The 15,158-nt window shown below is 39.0% G+C and overlaps 1 long non-coding RNA gene across 3 annotated transcripts in view; it reads right to left on the reverse strand.

Moving 5' to 3' along the window:
* Positions 1–15,158, reverse strand: part of LOC144773686 (uncharacterized) — a 1,071,276-nt gene that overhangs the window by 648,848 nt on the left and 407,270 nt on the right. For all 3 annotated transcript variants that reach the window (XR_013600051.1, XR_013600052.1, XR_013600053.1), the window contains exon 6: positions 6,471–6,640. This is a non-coding gene — a long non-coding RNA (uncharacterized LOC144773686). The remainder of the gene's footprint in view (positions 1–6,470; positions 6,641–15,158) is intronic.

Below are 15,158 nucleotides of genomic sequence, written 5' to 3' on the forward strand. Positions count from 1 at the left end.
GCACACGTCTCTGACGTGGCCTGGCTGCATGGTGCGCATCTGTCTGCACCATTGGTGCACACAATCCCACTAGTTGTCAGGGCTGTATGTCTGTTTAATAGCAGCCATGCTACATCTGCATGTCTAGGGCGTGTTTAGCAATAGTTTATTTCTATACTGCGTATCTCTCTATAGTGTCAGCCCGTCTACACTGCAGGCATGCCTTTATTCGATGCTTAACCGCGCTTTATCCCGTTATCATATATCTGGCTACAGTTAATTGTATATATTTACTATACCATTAGTTTTGATGTAGGTCTTTACTGCATGTAAAGCTATATGTGCTTGCATCTTAACTACACCCCTGGCTGCATTCCACATACGCTTATAACAAACTACGCAGTATATCTGGCTATAGAGTATATATAGCTGTAACATCTATACATTTACTACATGTATGGCTATAATGTTGGACTAAAATGCACACATGGCTGTAGTGCTCGTCTGACTATGCTATGTAGAACTTTGTTTTATGTATATCTAACTATAGAATATGTAGAGCTATGCTACAGCTTAGTGAACCTACGTCCAGTTACTCAAAATCCGTATATTTATTATAAAGCGAGAGTATTACCTTCAGTCTATTCTCAGCTAGAGCGCGCGTCTGGAACGTATCTGTTTCCTGTACGTTTATCCGCATAGTCGAGTGCGCCTACGTTCGTTGGGGCCATACTACCTTCCTAAAACGTATGCCCCCGATGTGCCTTCCCTGCGGTCTGTGATGTGACTCACAATCCACCCGAGAAGGGCTCTTCCTGCCCTACACCCCACGCGCGTCTCTATCTCCGTGAAGCACCAAAGAAGTCACCAATGATTGCGCCCGTCGCATCTATCTGCGCCGGGGTCAGCCGCGCTCTACAGCCATCAAACTAACGGGAATATGATTAAGATATTCCTGGGGCTTTTAACCACACCAATATAAGACTCCTGAGCGTCTTTTGACCACACAAGCGCGCCCACGCTTGTTATACTCTTTCCTGGAAATGCAACATATCGTCTCGCGTAGAAAAAGAGTGACTGGACTCTTTTTACATTTCGTACACTATAATGGCGTGATAGAACTAGAAATTAACGAACCATGCTGATAAGGTCGCAGCATAATTACAAAATAATGTCGCCCATTAACACACACACACACAATATTATATATATATATATACACACAAACACACACGTCAAACACTTGCCGCTACACTGTGCATGTTTAATTTTCTCGTGTGTGTGTAGACGTTTTAAAACAGTGAACAGTGTGTGGGGGCATAGAGAAACAGAAATATTAACATATGTCGACATATATACCTTGACTGGCTGCGCACTATACGACTATTACTGGAATAAATAATTTAACTAAATTAATGTGCAAATTATAAACAAAAAAGACGATTTCACAAATTGCTTGAGGATGAAAATCTGAAATGGCTGTATCTAATGCCGTTACTTGGGAGATACAACTTGCACATCCAAATACTAGGCGTGTTCTTTTGTTAAGGACAAATATAAATTGCGAAAATATTAATGTAATCACCTTTCTTATTATGGCTGTTCTATGGTTTGATTTGATCATTTATTTTTAAACAGATTTACACTGGTCGTTTGAAATTGTGTATTCACAAATCATATTTGCTACAAATCCACACTATTAATTCAGTCTCGAACAGCCTATCGTAATTACGGCCTAAAACGTGTTGAAAAATAAAATTTTACGTAACAAAAGAAAAGAATTACTATAAATTAGTATTACTTACTTTTAAATATTTTAAATTAGTATGTTGTTTTTTAAACGTACGTTGTTACCTCCCTCTTAATGTCCAGTTTCCAGCAAACAGACGCATATATATATATATATATATATATATATATATATATATACATATACATATACATATGTGTAGCCTTTTGATAGGATATTTAATCACTAATATTCTAATTGCACTTCGTGTCTGATATTGCCAAACAAAACTGAGATGAAAAGGTTTACACAGAAGCTTTTTTGTCCTTCATCGGGGACACTTGGAAATGTTACCGTACTGTAAATGCGGCGAGCACGGTCTAGTAGGGTACCGAAAAGCTTCTAAACACCAGATGGACGGTATCACTTTGGAAATGGAAAATAAAAACGCATTTTTGGCTCGTAAGGGTATTTATTTCGTTTCAAAAACAATCTGAGCATCAGCTCTACCGGAGCTTCACTACAGGTTGGCCGCGTACACCTGGCCCCAAAAAAGGTATTTTGAACAGAAAGCCGCGCTCGGTGCATTCTATCAGCTTTATGAACCATATCTTACATGCTTGGCGTTTGTACCCTGGTGTGATCTTGATGTTTTATCTCGGCGCCTTAATTACTTTAAAGTTGTCTAGACATCATTCACCTCAGCAATGAACGCACACAGCCATAGACCTAAACTTTGACATTTGGTGTACAGTGAAAATAACCAATTTTTATTCCTTTTCATTTTGAACTTTTCATTTTTCAGGAAAACCCGCAATATTTTCTTCGCAGGCCGGGCGAGGTTACAAGGGGTTTGGGTGGCAAGGAGCTATGGGTATTTATGGTAGCGCGTGGCTGCATACAGATGATTCGCACTCATTAGTACGGACTGCACAAGATTGTGAGATTTCTCCATCCCCTCACCGGAAGCCCTCTAGGTTAATGTACCGCAGGGTAGGGAGCATGTGGTACTGGAACTTTGCCTAAGGATGAGATGGTTTTAATAATAACATGATTTCAGATAGCAATTCTTATCTCCCTTCAGCTGTTTCAAAGCCCTGTGAAGTACACGCGTCACTATTAGACGATTTAATGGTCTGAGTGGACACTCACTTTTGAATAGAAAGGCTTCTCCTGACCTAAATTAGTGCCTATTCCCGACCCGTTTTAATATGGGATGTCTGACGTCAAAGTGACATGTCCAGGCCCATCACAGGCAACCGGTGTTCAAATACGATTTCTACTTATGTCTCCATCTACTGGTTTGCATACACCTGCATGTATACCTTGCATGTATACCTTGCATGTACCTGCATACCTTGCATGCACATTTTGACATGGCTGCGATGTGAGACGATATGTGTACCTCAAAACAGACTAGGCCTGTTAATAAAGAGCATTTAATACACAATGAACACGCTTCGGTAAAGCCATTAGGTCTGGCTTTTGCAAGATGGGGCATTTTTTTTTGTTTTTATACCTATTTTATTAAAAGTATAGGCCACAAAGGCGAAAAGAGAACATGGCACTATCTCAATAACTGGTTACTGTATGCGTGCAATAAAATAATAAACTTTAAAAAAATGACCCACTGATATAATTTGAATGGAATGTTTTTTGTGCTTCCTGGAGCGCAGATGTACTTAGACAGGCATGGAATCCCTTTTTAGTTTCAGTGGAAACTGTAATTGTTTCTGGGGCTGAGACAAAGTACTATCACTTTTGAGTTACTGTAAACAACAGACTGTTTAAAAAGACATTAAAAACACAAGATGATTACAACATAAAAAAAATGACAATGGAAAGAAAATACATCGAGCACAAGAAGTACTGACGCACGAACACTGGCACTTAATTGGTCTTGTTTTTAGTAGGAGTGGGCATAACTTGTGGAAGTCAATAAAGCATAATCACGCAGAAAAATTTCACAAATTACGCTTGAATTAAGCAAGAAGAGAAATTCTAAATTGAGCGCTATTTCTTAGCATAATAACTCCCCTAAAATGGAAGTGAGCCTGCAGTTTGTGCTAAATGCAAGAGAACACAAATAGCAATCCGTGAGCGGCCACTCGCTAAATGTGCTCCTGGGGTAATATATTCCTCCAACTTACTAGTGAAACGGAGTGCTATTTTTTAGCATACAATGTACTCTTGCATCCAAAATGGATGCAAAGATGCATTTTGAGCCAAGAAACAGTTCTAAATGCAGCAGATGACAGATTGAGTGCGCGATCGCCCTCGCTAAATGTGGTCTTGCATTAGGATCTTTTTAACAAAATTATGCGAGGAGGAGTAATCGCATAATTATCAGTAATTCCCCGTCACAGAGTAGCACAGAGGTACGAAAATGACTTAATTTACCAGCGTGAGTGAAATTGTGCCCAGGCCTAGTTTTTAGACAGTTGTGCATGTTATCAAGCAAATGGGTTGGACAGGCCAGTGTATGTTAACGGCTGACACAAAGCGTCTCTCAATGCAGTGCTTAATTTGTAAATTAAAAAAAAGTAAAATAAAAAAGAAGTCAGGGCCCCCCATGTTTTTCAACAGAGACCAGCTGGCATTAATAAATGTCACGTTTGCTGAATAATAATGCAGCCTAGTCCCGAAAACACTTAATTCCTACATAACTGAACGTCTCTATATCTGACAACTGCACGGTCTTTTTCATCCCCATATTCCACTTTGTTGCTGTTCTCCTATTGTCCTCTACACCTTCTTTCCCCCCTTTATGCCTTTCTTTCTCTTGCTCTGTGCCAAAGTATGATAATGAAAAAAGAAGTCCTGCTCTCCAAAAAGGGCTGCTGATGCCTACAAGCAGCAAATGGACCGCCACCTCGATGCATCTACATATGTGTGCATTCACATGCATGACATTTTATCATGAAATGAGGCTGCAGGACCGCGAGAGCTGTCTCTAAGCCCAGGTCCATGAATGTCGAACACACTGTGCAAGGCGAGCTGCCCCTCCCAGGACACTGCACGGAAATACACCCTGACGGAAAGCAAGGCCTTGGACGGGCCGCACACTGTGTGCTGGCGACAGGCGGTACAGGCAGGGCTACAGGGTCACTTCACTATTAGCAACAGCGTGAAACAGGGAACGCAGACCGACGACGCGATCATTGGGAACTGCAGATTTTCAGACGATCTGAACTATGGACAAACACATACGAATGAATAATCGTAAAGACAGTCTAGCATGCTTTTTTGGGGTTCTGGTGGTGACCACAAACTGTGAAGGCGTCGATCTCCTCTTTTATGTTGTCAGCAGTTCATGTGCATGGCGGTCGAGGAGCACAACGCATCCCAGTGCGTTATTGACATAGTCTGCCTTTGTAGGACATAAAGGTATTAATGGGAAGCATAAGAAACGTCATTGGCAACACGTACGTAATGTCACAGCAAGGGTCGGGAGAAATGTACACACTATTTAGCCTTCAGCCCCTGATGTATTTTCATTCCACCAAGACGGTCATTACACAACATGTAGATATCGACCTATACACACACAAAGCGCACATCTTACACATTTCCAGTGTCATCATTTGGCATGATTGTTCATTTTTTTCATTTTTTACATATATATATTTGTACATGTTCATTCACTTGGGAGTCTTTAATGGTAATTCAAGGCTGAAGGCTAAATAGGAAATCAAACCATGGCGGCCATGTTGGAAGGCCCATAATATTGACCTCTCTTATTCAACTTTATTGTTAAATGGGTTTTGTGATTTATTTTAGGGTTCAAATCCCACCACTCATGAGTGTGGCATCTCCGTGGCCATACTAAGAGTGAATTTCTACAGGTAACCATGTATGATTGTTCAGAAATGCCACAGAGAGTGGCTGGTTACATACTATGAAACTGAAGGTCCAGTTGATTATAATTTCATCAGAATGCATACATTGTACTGTAATACCACAATACATCGCTGCCCCAAATGCTTTGCTTCAAGTAAATTATAACTTCTCCTTTTTAGAGGATATAAGGCTATATATAAGGATATATATCACTTTCCATTGGAAGAGGGCATTCACTGTTTACTTGACCCTTTCAAAATACTTTTATTATTCATGACAAAGTTTGCCATTAAAACATTTGATCTCCTACTGATACATTTTTGAAGTTTGGTAAATGTTGGTACACAAATTCATGATTTAAAATCTTAAAAATGTATTGCATGACGTAATGTGTGCACAGCAATGCTGCTTTTATCCCTGGCCTCAGCACGATATTCCTCGCTAACAGCGAGTAAGATCAGATTCTACTAACTAATGAGATGACACATCTGTTTGAGCTTTTTCAAGTCCAAGGAGAGAAAGGGAAAAGTGCAGGGGTGCACATATTATTGCACAAATCTTAACCCTGATAAGTGCAGTAACAGGACTTGCTGAACATACCATAATTAATTGGGCCGACCATAATTGGGGCCTTATCCTACATGTGCATGATATTAAATGTAGCGATGGGCAGAGGGGAGACTGTTTGAAACCTTTCCAAAAGTCTATGGAAATTTTCTCCTAGTTTGAAAGATTTTCACTTTAAGACATCCCTTTAAAAAATGTTACTTCTATGACATGTTATGTTGCACGCATCCTTATTGGACTCTACAAAAATTGTTTGGGAAAAGTACCCTACTGAAAAATCATTCAGTGTTTTTCTCTTTCATGACGTCAAAGGTGATATAAAATGTAAAAATGCAGTGCAGAAAAAAATACTTACGTTTTTCAGCATGGCATTATGATGACATTGTATAGTTAGCAAATTATCGCATTCTTTGGGTCCAGTTTTGTTTGGTGAGTTCCATTAGTCAGCAAATTAGCATCCCACTGTGCAAAGAAAACCTTCAGGCAGATGTAGGGAAACTGGGAATCTTTGTGAAGGGCGAAAACCTGGAAGGAAGAAAAACTTTGTAAGTGAAAGAAAATCTTTGTGAAACCCTACCTGCATCTCGAATGTTGATGAAGTTAAACATGTGCATACTTTTTACGCATGATACTAACTTCTCTGTTTACAATTTGACATTACAGTGGCATGTTCACAAGAAAAACATAAGTTAGTTATATTTAGTTTAGCTTTTGCTTCTAAATCCCTTTTATTTTGTCATGCCTTTAATCATTCAGCTCTAATGGAGTTCATATTGTATTCGATATGCATGTATACAGTAGTACCTAATGCAAGCAGCATCAAACAAAAGGCAATGAAATATATGGGATAAACTATAATAAGGAAATTAGTGAGGCATGCTTATACTGGGTTAGCAGGCTTTCAAGTCTTATTTATGCATAAGGTAGTGGACATTATTATGAGCTTATACGTTATACCACTCTCTAAATATTTCACGAAAATAAACAATTTTTATAACTTATTCTTAGAATTTTTCTCAGGAACAGTGCAATATTACTGGATGAGCCAGGGTCAAAGCTTTCCTCCATTTGTTACAGTAGTTGTTGACTACTCAGAAACTCGGCAGTAAGTCGTACTCAAATCTGGAGCATACCATGCAACAAAAACTAATGGTGTGCCATGTTGCCACATTTTGCTATTCTCATAATAATAATTATTTGTGTGGCATACAGCTCAAGCTGTCTCTTAATTCTTATGTAACAGTTGCCTTAAATGACATGAGTTGAATCGCCCTCAGACTGGTGAGTGGCAGAGATTCAAACCTATGGCTTGCGCATTCCATATTTGGGGCATGTATCCAGAGCACAGAGCTATCTAATATTAGCCTCTTCCTAGCATGTATCCGATGACCAGAACTGCAGAGAGCTGATGATGGACAGTGACCTTGTGACACCCTATAAAAAAACAGCACATGAGTAACCAACAATTCTTTCAGGCTGCTACGAGGCGTATACCATATTTAGAAAACAACTTTTCATGCCACACTGGCAATATTGTACTGTCTATGGGCTTCCCACTGCTACTCAAATTAAACCCTTATTTAATTTCTATTACTTATTTGCATTTATTCCGATTTTTTCTGCACATAAGTCGAGTACCCCACAGCATGTAAGGGCGGAAGGATTTAGAGCAGAACAAGAAAGAGTGCGAGAAACCGTGAGAGAAAGTGAAGTGGAAAGGATGAATGATTCCTACCTGTACCTACCAAGCATTTGAAAGCAAATCACTCATGCGAAGATATTCTTCCTATAGGCCCATCCGTAAGGATCTCTCCTCGGAACCCCTATGCAAAAATGGAACCCAGTTCATTCAAAAAGGTGGCAAAAATACCTGCATTGCGTAGTCAGGTTAGCCAACACTCAAGATTCAAATCAGTTCAAAAGGTGGCTACGAATGCATGTGGTTCTGTCGCCCACCATAGACTTGAGCATCCTTGGCATGGAGTGAAGAACACTGGTCGACTACAAGCTGCAGAACTTGCCATTACGCACAGCACTCCACCACAAAATGACCAGTACCAGGAGTGACTTTCCACTTCACCTGCAAACACCAATTCATTTTGCTTGGCGGGGGTAGGAGAGGGACCCTTTCCCCTTTGAAATGGTATGTTAAACTTTATTATAAAATGAATGTCTCCATTTCCCCACGGTAGCAGCAGCAACGTCGCCCCTCCAAGAGTTTTAACATTCAGAACAAGTCAATAGCCCCAGAAAAGAGACTCCCATGTATATTTACTTGTTCAATATTTCAAACTCAACATCCTAAAATTTAATTTCAATAGTAATTTGCAAACAATTTCTGAAACGTGTTTGTAAACTGCAAAACATTCGCTGCGTCTTCTCAAATGTGGTTCGGCCTAATGAGGAACAATCCATTCGAAATAGTGGCAGGACAAAGTGAAATAAGGATTGGGTGACGTTGTCAATTTTATGAGGGTTCACCATGGAAACTGCGCTTGATGAAATAAAACACAACGGAAAAGCTGGAACAACAATCCTTTCTAGCAACAGCGTATGGAAAATAATAGATTTCGTCTTGGAAGTAGGTTGCAATACTAGCTGCTGCTTTGGAGAAATATCAATATGCAGGGCTTTAAGTGAGCCAGGTCCATCCTGGTCACAGTAACGAAAAACAGACATTTTAACGGGTCTCTGTTGGGCCCTATATTGATGACTAGACGCAACAGGCAAAAACACCCATCGATTTCTAGCCAGGGCTCCATAACTTTTTTTCCACACTAGGTATCCACGCTAAATTTGTATAGTTTATTTCAAACATCCTGGGGATTCTAAAAGTACCCAGGGTAGAGGACGGAGTAAATAGGCAACATATAGCTTCATTTTGAGATTTTCTGAAAAATGTGCTCTGGATAAAAGTGTCTTTTCCCCCCTAAAAATGGCATCAATGAACTGTTTGCTGTGCTAAAGTAACCATCTTCCCAGCTTTCAATAACATGCAGAACTGAATAAAAAATGAACATTTTGTACCACACTTTTGGCATTTTTCAGAGAGGTAGCCCATGTTTTCTATTTTTTTGTGCGTTTAACCTCCTTCCAGTTTGTGTTGAAAACCACTGTAGTACCCATGGGGCATCCAGAAAAGCTATTGATTTCTGAAAAGTAGGCAACATTTCAAATTCAGCAAGGGGCCATATGTGTAGATACCTCAAGGTTTTCCCAAAGAAACTAACTGATGAAGTAAAGAAATTCTGAAAATGAGTAGGAAAAAAGGCAATTTGTGACAACGTTTTTATCTGTAACTTTGTCACAATTGTCGACTTACAAAAACATTGTACCATTATGTCTGCTAGACCCTTTGGGTTGCAAGGATCTATAGGGTTTGTAGGTTCTCCAAGGACCCAAGGTACCCAGAGCTAACAACTGAGCTGCACAGTATAATGGTTTTTCATTGTGTACAGAGTACAGATCAATTCACATGGTAAAATATGTAGAGTGAAACACAAGTATCATGGAAACATATGTATTTCTGTAGTGGGCACAAGATATGGAGTTTAGGGGCAGTGGTTATTTGTACATCTCTAAATGTATGGGTACTGTGCTAGCATATGATATAGAAGGCATTTTTCAGAATGTCTTCTTTTTCTATACACTGGGTTACATTTGGAAGGCACAAATACAGCAAAATCCAATTGGTAATAACAGGTGTTCTATTATCCTACGCCCCACATATGTGCCTATAAAAGTAGTACCTCATGTGTGGGTAAGAGTAGTTCCCTCAGACAGGAAACAGCTCAAAACAAAACATGGTCGCATCACATTTTTCGACTGAAAAGTAAAAACATTTTTGCAAATTGGGTAGCTGTAGATTTTAGGGCCCAACTCAGCCGACACCTAGGGAAACCTAGCAAATGTGCAAATTTTTCAAAACTAGACACCTGGGGGAATGTTTCATTTCCCAGAATCTCCTGCAAACCTCAAACTTTGACAACAAAAAACACAATTTCCTCACATTTCTGTGAAGGAAAGTTCCAGAGCCCAAAAGTTCTCTGTGGAGCAAAAAACTAAGTGTGTGTATGGGTGGGGGCATGTATGTATATAGGCGTATATATTAGGCCTAGGCGGTAAATTCTATTCCGCTCGCGGAATTTGGGTAATTTATTCTTCAGCGGAGATCGCGTAATTGCCAAAAATTCGGCGACCCGCGCCTTCGAGGAATTTTTTGCTTGTTCGCTCTTTCAAAATGCGTGTTCATGAGATATTTCTCCCCGAGCACGCAAACAGCGTTCCCGAACAGGAAAAAAGCAATGCAAACGGGCGGAACACGCAATTCCGTGGTTCGCGGAACTTTTGCGTGCTCGTGGAGATTTTGTACTGTTTCGCTGAGCTTTCCGTAGCACGTCTCCGCAAATTCCGCCCACCCCATGTATGTATGACCAAGGAACCGGTGTGTTCCGAAAAGCGTCGGGCATTGTTTGCCATAGCTTTGTGAATAAAGCTTGCTTTGAAAGAAAACTGGGGCTCGCCGTTTTCCTTTGAACGAAAAAGGATTGCATGGTGCTGGATATATATATATAAATATATATATATATATATATATATATATATATATATATATATATATATGTATGTGTGTGTGTGTGTGTATATACATATATATATGTGTGTGTGTGTATATATATATATATATATATATATATATATATATATATATATCAAAATCTATATCTTCGCGGTCACAAATCGAGGCGCACACTAGCGAAGTGAGTTAATACATTTTATTTGCCACACGTATACTACTTGGACAGACGCGTTTTGGCTGCACGCCTTCCTCAAAGTCACTTCTTTTTCAAATACTGCACTATATTTAAAAATAAAATAACAATCAACATAAAGAGAGGACAACACAATTCATTACAATCATCAAAATAGAGGACGGCAAGCAATATATTTGCCTATGTCAACTTGGCAGCCATTTTGGAAGGGTAAAATTAATTCATTTTCCTTCACTTTTTACTATCCAACAATACTGTTATTAAAATTTCATATATCAGTTATGTCAACAAAATCAATTATGCACAATCCCTATTCGAGCATATTTTAATATCTTGCGAATTGTCATAACAATTAATTCACAATTTATTATATAACAATTTTTTTGATAGTGCCCTAAATGGGTTATAGGCAGGATCGATCTGTCTTGGGCAGTTGGCCTATTAACATCTTACGATGACCTCCCATTATTGTCCACAATTATTAAGCCCTGAATGGGCAATCACTCTGAGTTTAATATGGGGTCTATCCCTTACTATTTAGGGGTGTGTGGAATTATTGGTCCGATAATGTTGTCAGCTTTTAAACCCCTCCAATTTTTTTTTTTAAATCTGAAAAATCTCAGTGGAACCGGCCGTGTACTCTGTTATCATTCTGACCATTCCTTTGGATTCTAAAGTGGAGCCTTGTGTCTCATTACTATACTCTCTAATCTCAAACCTGTGTACTGCATCGTTGCTTTCTTTTTGAAAATCCTCCTCTAATGAACAGTTTCGCTTTAACCTCACTAGTTCTCCACAGGGAACACCATTGATGACGCTCTTTGGATAAAAACTGTCTGCGTGCAATGTGCTGTTCCCAGCTGTGGGTTTTCTATAGAGAGTTATTTCAATCTTATTGTCCTTTATATATACCATTAGATCCAAATAGGGCACATTTGTCCTGCTCATATACTCTGTGAATTTCAAATTTACGTTGTTATTGTTCAATGCTGTCACATTCCCTTGCCCCTTCTACTAACCCTCTCCATACAATGAAGAGGTCGTCAATATACCGAGACCATAGAACGACTTTTTCAAGCCATACATTTGGAATATATATATATATCAAATGCTTCAAAATCTCTGCACTTCCAAGCGCGCTGGCGAACAGAGGCACGGATCCAACGATGTGAGGCTAGATGTTTATGTAAGAACCTCGAACCTGACGCGTTTCGGGTACCTAGTACCCTTGCTCACAAGTCGATATATATATATATGATACCTGAGAAGGTTCAAGATGAAACCGTGTTAGGGTTGAAACTCATTAGAGGAGAGATGTAATTCAAAGCAAGTACTAAAATGAACCTTTGGAATAGAAGAATTGTTTTCTTTCTTTTTGAATGAACACGCTTTTGCTCGCGAATGACAAACTGTATTAGAGCATGAGGACTTGAAAGAGGAAGAACGGTTCTACGGTTACAAACCAGTAAATTATACAAAACACAAGTATCAAAAGACAGGCACATGCACTTTAAACTATAAAATAGTTCATAGTTAGAGCTTTCTTTTCCTCAAGCACAAGGGGACTCTGTTTAGACATTATGAATATATGTATGATCCTATGATACCATTCAGGGGTTCTGATACATTATCATGAGGTCGAGCATGGTAGCATTTAATGTTTTTATAGAACATCTTAATTTGTGGCCATTTAGTCAAAAAAGTAATTTTTATTGAGACATGGAAAGGATTATTTAAAACTGGTAAATACTGGACTTTACTGTTTAGCAGTCTGTAACAAATGAGGAGGAAAACATTTATGCAGTTAATAATATAGAATTTTAGAAAACTACCCTGTACATTGTAAAAAATAAATACATATCCTACCTGTGGAATACAGCTAACAAAGAACACTGTTTGGAATTAAAAGGCTCAGGTTTTGCTTACCGTTCATGAATTGAGTAATGCATAAACAATGTAAAATGGTAAAGCTGTACTTAATGGTTTGGAGTTGTCAAGATGATGATGAAGCCCATATTTCAGAGGGACCCATCAAATATGTTTCATAATTCACAGGGACAGTGAACACATTATATATTTTCCATATTATGGTCATATACTAGTCTAGGATATTTGCACATTCCTTTACCACATAGGCAGTTCTATAGTTTTTGTATGGCATACTAAACAATACATTATTGCTCATATACATGTACCCCCGACATACTCTATGTACATGTTATTCCCACTAACACAGCACATGTGACTCAGGGAATATTTCTGAGGTACTGATAATGCCTTTGCAGTTATAGTTTAATCACATGGTCCATTTGACCAATCAGCACATACAAACATGATTCACCACTATTTCTCAAATACATGAACGTTTATGTAGATTAGTTAGTAAAGAATCATAGCAAAGTTGCTGCCTATGTTAAAAAATGTGATTCTTCCATGTTAACTCCTATGGAATATTTCATTACATGCTACCGAAAAAAAGTTAAACAGACGCTAAATGTGTCATGTACACAGAACCCAGTTTCTTCTTTGTGCTGTTCAGAATTGCTGTAAATCTGTTAAACAGATTCCCGGTAATTGTAAATTAAAAATATATACACATCTGGACAGAAAACCGCCAGAAATTCTCTGACGCTGTTGGACTTGAAAAAGAGTGAACGCATGTATCATCTGATTAAGCTAATCGAAGCTGATCATTTTTTCAGATTGTACCATTTTGTCGTCTCACTCAGTCCCGGACAGCTAGCGCAGCTCCTTGGTGGTGTGCATTTATAATTTTAAAAAAAGGCTCTAAAACTTTACTCGAAAATTACTATCCAATTGCTCTCCTCGATGTTTCCTCCAGAAAGGGCTCGAAAAATGGGTCAGAGAAAAGAACATAATATCTCCTTTTCCAACAGGCTTCAGTATAGGCGACAACCTTCTGTCCTTGGCCATGCTAGTTGACACAACAATGAAGATAAAGGAAATATGGTATACGCACGCAGCCCTTATCGCCAGCCTTTCACAAAATCAATCGAGGTAAGTTAAGGGAAAAACTGGCAAAGTGGGGCATTCACTCGCAGCCCCTAAAATCAATCATTAGGTTATATTCCAATACTTGGGTCAAGATAAAATTAACATCAAATGAGGTTACTTCCTGCCAAATTGCAACCACAAAACAGCTGAAGCAGGGATGCATTCTAGCCCCTCTGCTCTGCAACCGGTCTACAAACCATTCTTCACCAGATTCGTACCAGCTCACTATGACCCATTAGATTGCCAACCATATCTCAGACATCCCTGGCCTCTGGCGACATAAAGACAAATAGTGAGATACCAATCAGGCTTAATTCCTGGAATGGGGCTTTGGAAGAGCTGCATTAAGGGAGAAACTGCACAATTACGCCATATATGTCGGGGATGCAGAGGAATTGCTTACTCAAGTGGTTTACGTCGGCCGCTAACCTTGTTGTGCTCTGGAAATTTGGAAACCACAATTAAACCCTTAATTTCGACTTGAGAGCTCTCAGCAATCCTAGTACTGGGATATCCCTTCGGGGATGAGTGTTGCGCTGCACTAATATTATAAATAAAATGCATATGATATAAAACCAAAATTCAAACGCCTAAACATTTGAGTGTGCAATATAGTGGTGGACACCGACTTAAAGAGCGTTTCCAGCCAGTTCACTTCAAGATTTCTCAAGTTTATGAAACTGGGAAGCTGGTTCTGGCAGAACAGAGCGGAGGAGCCACAGTACGGATAGGCTGAATCATTATTTGTTAAGTTATTTTTAGAGGTATATATTGCACTCCCTTTCATATCTCGTCATATATTGTGTTTTGTGTCTCTATTTAAAATATTGCTGTAGACTTTTTAAGAGAATTTTTGATCTCATGATAATTGCACTGAAGGTTGGCCCACTTTATATATCTCTTAATTTTTTTAGATTATAATGATTTTAATTAATTAAGCAATAAACTATTAAATTCGGACTTGGAAAAAAAGCATGAATGGATTTTATGAAGTTCCTTCCCAAGGACAGTTGAGGTAGGGGGGGGGGGAGGTGTTCACATCCAATCACCCACGGAAGGCTTAGGGGATTTCCAGAAGACCAGAAAATACATTTCATGACAGAAAAAATAATTCCGTTATTAAAGTAGCTCTAACCTATTACATAAATTGCAATATGGACATGTATACCTATTTAATGTACACATGGTGCATGCATTCTCTCTGGTATCAGTTGAGGCTCTTCTTTAATGGGAACTGTAGGGCGCTTTCATAAAAA

Source organism: Lissotriton helveticus, chromosome 1_1 (genome assembly GCF_964261635.1).
Source record: "Lissotriton helveticus chromosome 1_1, aLisHel1.1, whole genome shotgun sequence".
Lineage (NCBI taxonomy): Eukaryota > Metazoa > Chordata > Amphibia > Caudata > Salamandridae > Lissotriton > Lissotriton helveticus.